Source organism: Vombatus ursinus, unplaced genomic scaffold (genome assembly GCF_900497805.2).
Source record: "Vombatus ursinus unplaced genomic scaffold, bare-nosed wombat genome assembly UNPS02014812.1, whole genome shotgun sequence".
NCBI classification, from domain to species: domain Eukaryota; kingdom Metazoa; phylum Chordata; class Mammalia; order Diprotodontia; family Vombatidae; genus Vombatus; species Vombatus ursinus.
In genome coordinates this window covers 99,588,789-99,594,995 of record NW_020954590.1, presented here as the reverse complement: position 1 = coordinate 99,594,995, position 6,207 = coordinate 99,588,789, and positions in this window count along the sequence as shown.

Sequence of the window (6,207 nt, the reverse complement as noted above, 5' to 3'; positions counted from 1 at the left end):
CAACTGTCTGTATAATGAGTCATTTTCTCAAACAGTTCATTAAGGCAGGACAGAATAGGTACAGCCTTTGAATGGAGGTCAGTATTTTTAAAAATTTCAACAGGTTAGAATAATGGGCTGAAACTTAAATGATGAAATTTAATAGAAATAACAGTAAGAAACCACACTTGAGCTTAAAAAAAAAAATCAACTTCACAAGTGCCAGCTAGAAAAAAAGCATTAGTAACCAACAGAATACATGAAAAAGACTCGGGGGTTTTAGTGGATAGACCAACAGAAATGAATAATTTCTTCACATAGTAGCCAAAAAAATTTATGCAATCTTAGGCTATATTAAGAGATAGATCGTCTATAGAACAAGGAAGGTGAGGGACCTATTGTACTCAACTCTGCTCAAACTACATCTCAAGTATTATCCTCAGTTCTGGGTTCCGCATTTCAGAAAGGTTAGAGCATATCCAGAGTAGGGACATCAACCTGATAAGAAGCCTAGAAATCATGGCATTTGAGGACAAGCTGAACGAATGGGGGACATCTAGCCAGGAGCACAAAGGACTTAGTATTGTCTCATGAGTGCATTCAAATACTTGAAAAGTTTTCATACAAAAGAAGGGTTAGGGCTTCCTCTTTGGCTCCAAAGGACAAAAGTAGGAGCAGCGATTGGAGGTTGCGTAGAAGCAGATTTATGTTTCTACTCACAGAACCTCAACATGGTAAGTGACCTCAGCAGCCAGCTACTCTCACCCATACTTTAACAAAAATGTTCTTTTCTACATACCTGAAAGATGTGCATTCAGCCTTTGCTGAAATTTTTCATAGAGATAGAGCCCATGAGCTATCAGGCATGACATTTTGTTTTACGATAGTATTAAGTTTTGCAAACTTTATCCATACGTAAAGCCAAAATCTATCTTCTTTCATCTTTATCCATTATTCTTACCTCAGTCCTCTGGGACTAAGCACAGTAAAACTAATTTCTTTTCCTACATGACATGAAGATTATTATGTCCCCACTGAGTCTTCTCTTCTCTAGGCTAAACATCTCCAGTTCTTTTAATGAATCCTCATATGGCATAACTTTGAGATGTTCCACTATTCTAGTTGCCACCCTTTAGATCATCTCTGGTGTCCATTATACAATACAACGATCCAAGGAAATACAAATTGACTCCAGATATAATCTGGTGAGGCCAAATTAGAACGGGATCATTCACTTAGGACTGGATGCTGTGATATTTAGCTGAAACTAAGATAGCATAGATATGGGTATCCCTTCCACTGGTTTCATTCTGTGTAATTCTTGTCATTGTCCTCCAATAAATTTGCTTCAGGGATACATTTAGCAAACTGATGACTTTTCTATTGATCTCTTGACATTGAGTGGATACAAGTGGAATATTTTATCAATCAATCATCAACAGTATTTATGAAGTTCCAATGTGTGCTGGGTGCTTAGGATACTTTAAAAAAAGTGAAATAATCACAATCCTCAAGGAATTTATATTATTTATTCTTAAATGCAGACTGTCTCTTGGACATCTCTCTGCTGTGCTATCTTGCTACTGACCAACTCATCTCCTTTTCTAGTCATATATCTCTCTGATGATATACTTTACAGGACTTCTTCTGAACAATATTTTTTTTTGGTTTGTAATATGTTACAGACCATTCCTGTTCACTAAGTATTTCTCCATTGCCCTTTGGGTGACCTTCAAGTGTATTCTTCAGAGTCCAAAGTATTGCTTCATAACTCAAGAGCCATACAATTTCCCCACGGCAACTCTGCCTCTTTCAACTCCTTCATTGTCTATCCATAATGTCTGTGCAAGAAATAGACAGATGGGTCAGTTACAGAACTGATTATAAAAGATAACTGGCCCATTTACCTATTTCTTATACAGACATTGTGAAAAGGAGGTGATGAAGGAGGTGATAGGGGAAGGTTTGCCAATGAGAAATTAGAGAATGCTTTTAATGATCCCAAGTTTCTTCTTAAACTTTTTAAGATCAGTATTTTTTGTTGATATCCTATGTTTCTGAGTTATGGAACAATAACTCAGTCTCAGAAGAAACAAAAAAATCGTTGCAGATGGGATAAGATGAAAAATAGTGGAGTCAAAAGGTATAGTTGCATCAGTACTTTGATAAGATCCTTATATCCAAGATATGTAAAGAATTGACAATAATACGTGAGATCACATACAATTCTCCAAGAAATAAATGGTCCAAGTATATGAACAAAGAGTTTTCAAAAGAAGACTTGCAAACTATCAATAACCATATGAAAAAATTATCCAAATCACCAATTAACAAGAGAAGTAATAAACAAAATAACCAAGTTATTTTACCTCACACCAAGTAAATTATAAAACATGATCAAAGACTGAAAGAGCCTATGTTGTGGGGACTATGGGAAGTAAAGAGTATTAATCTAGTGGTGAAACTGTGAATTGATTTAACTTCTGGAAAACAACTCAGAATTATGGAAGAAAACTCACTATACTGCTTATACTCTTTGACCCAGGAATTCCATTACTAAGCATATACTCCAAGAAAGTCAGCAAAGAGATAAAAAGAAGTTAATGATTAGGAAGAAAGATTTTTCAGCCAATTGTATTTATGTTTTCTGTTATAGAATATTGTTAATGGAGGTCTGACTTAACTTTCCATACTTTCTTCAAGCATGCCTTTGACATATGTGTGTAGATTTTTTTGAGATGGATAAGCATTTGGGTTTGTGAATATTGACATTTTCCTTTTCTATTATTAATTCTAAACTGTAGTGTCCACTTCGCCTCAATGTTCTTGCTGTTTCCATCCCAGCAACTAGTTCACCTTTGCTGATGATGATCAGATACATTCAGTCAACACATTTATTAAGTGACTACAAGTATCATACACTGAAGTCATCAAATACATAATGGCAGTTATCTTCATTTGTTCTTCTGCTACTCGGAAGATGATATCCTCAAGACAAGTCAACATTTTGGGAATTACTTTACTTTTGTAAGGGAGCTCCAGCAGGTTTCTACATAGTTGGGGGTCTCTCATCAGTCCCGAAGTGTGTTTTATGTCAGACTTGAGATCTGCTTTTTTTTTTCATTCCTCATTTATTTCCTCTTCCTATCCAGGTGATCTGAAGTTTACTCTGATGACAATGTTGTTTCTCTTTCATCCTCTGTGGATCTTTACCCAAATGTTCACCACACTCCTTTCCTCAAAATTCTAACTTTCCTAGAACTAATTTATCTTTTAAACACACAGTGATTTTCATCCGGTCTCTTTCACCTATCCAGTATGTTTTGAATAATTCAGCCACAAATCCCATTCTACCAGTTCTCAGTGATACCTATGATGTCAAGTTTGAGTCACATTATGGTATTGGGTTCTTCCTGATTATTACTTCATGGATTTGTGTATAAACATCATCATTTGCAGCAGTAGCAACAGCATTTATATGACTTGCAAAGTACTTTACAAATATTAGTTCATTTTGTTCTCACAACATCTCAGGGAGGTAGGTGCTTCTGTTATCCTTATCTTACAGATGAGGAAAAAGATGCAGACTGAGGTTAAATGAGTTGCCCAGGGCAACACAGACAGTATGTGTCTGAGGCTGGATTTGAATGTAGGTCTTCCTGACTCCAAGTCTAGCACTCTGTTTACTATACCACTTAGTTTCCATAGCTTATATCTGGCTTATTTCCTAGATTTTTGTCTTCTGTGAATGTCTGTTTTTTTTTTGTTTGTTTTGTTTTTGTTTTTCTTCTCAGCTGCTTTTAAGTGTCATGATAGAAAGAATTTCTATTTAGGAACAGGTTCAAATTCTATGACCTTTTGGTTTCCTTCTAATTCAGAAACTGTATGGGTTTGACTAGATGACTTTGAAGGTGCCTTTCTAGAGGCTAAAATGAGCCAAGTTATCAAATGAACAGATTGTGGAATGCTTTGGTAGTGGGGAAATGGGCATAGGAGGAATAAGAGTAGAGATTTTTTTTAAAAATCTGATGTGTGAGGAGGCATAAAATACTAGAGTGAGGAAAAGTGGGAAGAAATGAAATGTAGGGATTAAACCAAAAGGATTATAGGAAGATTTTTTTAATTTCAACAATGTTTGTGAGAGGATTGGATGGAATTTATAAGTGGCTTTCTAAAATGGATTCCTATGAACACAATTTCTTCCATGGATTGATTATATTAACCACACAATTCCTTGTGTGGAACTCACAACCATGTCCCATGAGGATTGTTTAAGGGAACTTTGAATGGTTAGTCTGGAGGAGAAAAAACTTCAAATGACCTGTCTACTATCTTCAAGTATTTAAATTCAATTCAATTTAATTCAATTCAAGTCAACAAGTCTATATTAAGGGTCTACATATACCAGACACTGTTTTAGTTGCCAGTGATAAAAAGACAAAAATGAAAATTGTCTGTTATGTTAAGCAATTTTATATTCAACTATGGAGGAAAGCTGGGTAGAACACATACACAGTTAGCAAAACGATCAAAATAACTACAGAATAATTTTTTTTGGGTGGGATGAAGGATGATACTAACAATTGGAAGAATTATTTGATAGGAGGCCTTTGGTTGGAGGTGGCACTTGAGCTGAGCTTCAAAAGGAGATAAGGGTTCTCAGAGGCAGAGATGAGAAGGGAGAACATTCTAGGCATATGGGTGACAATCTGTGCAGATGAATGGAGGTGGGAGATAAAAAAAAATCATATATAGAGGGCAGCAGTTTGGCACTGGCTAATTGGTCCAGAATGTAGAATGTATGAGATGAGTGATGTCTAGAGTGAGCCTGGAAAGGTAAATCAGAACTCCACTGTGAAGATTATTTTTATTTAAGATTTAAAAATGAATATCTACCTTCTTTTCCTCTCATCTTTCCTTATACGACTCCTACAGTGAGAAAGTAAGAAAAGCAAAATCCCTTGTTAGAAACATATATAGCCAAAATAAATTCCCAGATTGATCATGTCCAAAAATATGTTTCAGTCTGCACTCCATCACCTCTCCATCAGGAGGTGAATATCTTTTTTCATCATTAGTTTCCTGGAATCATGGTTGGTCACTGTATTGATCAGAGTCCTAAGACTTTTCAAAGTTAATCGTCTTTACAATATCATTGTTATAATCTACATTGTTCTCTTGGTTCCGCTTACTTCACTCAGTATTACTTCTGACAAGTGTTCTCATATTTCTCCATCATTTCTTATAGCACAATAATATTTCATCACTTTCATACACCATAACTTGTTCAGCTATTCCCCAATTGATGGGTACCCCCTCAGTTGGGAAGGGCATTAAATGATAAACTGAGGAATTTATATTTTATCCTAGAGGCAATATGGAATCTTTGAAGCTAATTGAGCAGGAGAATGATATTTTAGACCTATGTTGTAGGAATATCAATTTTCTACATGTATAGAAGGCATTTTGGAGAGATTGGATACAGGGGAATCAGTTGGAATTTATTAATTAGTCAGGTAATAAACATTATAACAGTTCAAGTAAGAAATGATAAGGGATTTTACTAGAGTAGTGTTTATGCAAGTGGAGAGAAAAGGGACGAATGTGAAGGATACTTTGGAAGTAAAATAGATAGGACTAGACAATTATTTAGATATGGAAGGTGGAAGATATATGAAAATGGGATTAGAAAGGCAATGTGATGTGGGTGGAAGGAGTGTTAGAGTCAGGAGAGATTTGGCTTCAAATCGAGCCTTTGATGATTACTAAACTGTGTGTCCCAGGCAAAACACAACTTCTTACATCACCAATTTGCTCCTTATAAAATAGAGATTGAGATAATAGCTGTAGCACCTAACTCACAGCCTTGCTGTGAAGATCATCCATAATATAGCTAAAGTACTTTGTAAACCTTAAAGTGTTATGCAATGGCTATTACTGATTTATTTTGCTTGCTTTTCCAGAGGTCATAACGAAGATCAATTAGCGGAAGTAATAATAGAGACTCTGTTTTAAGGAAAAGTTTCCTAATAATTAATGTTGTCCAGTAGAGAAATGGGCTGCCTCAGGAAGTATTAAGTTTTCTGACACAGGAGATCCACCAGTGAAGGCTTTCCCATAGCTTTTGGCCTGGACCTCTCCTTTGTCCTTATTTACTTTCCCTCATATTATACTTTATCTATCTATCTATCTATCTATCTATCTATCTATCTATCTATCTATCTATCT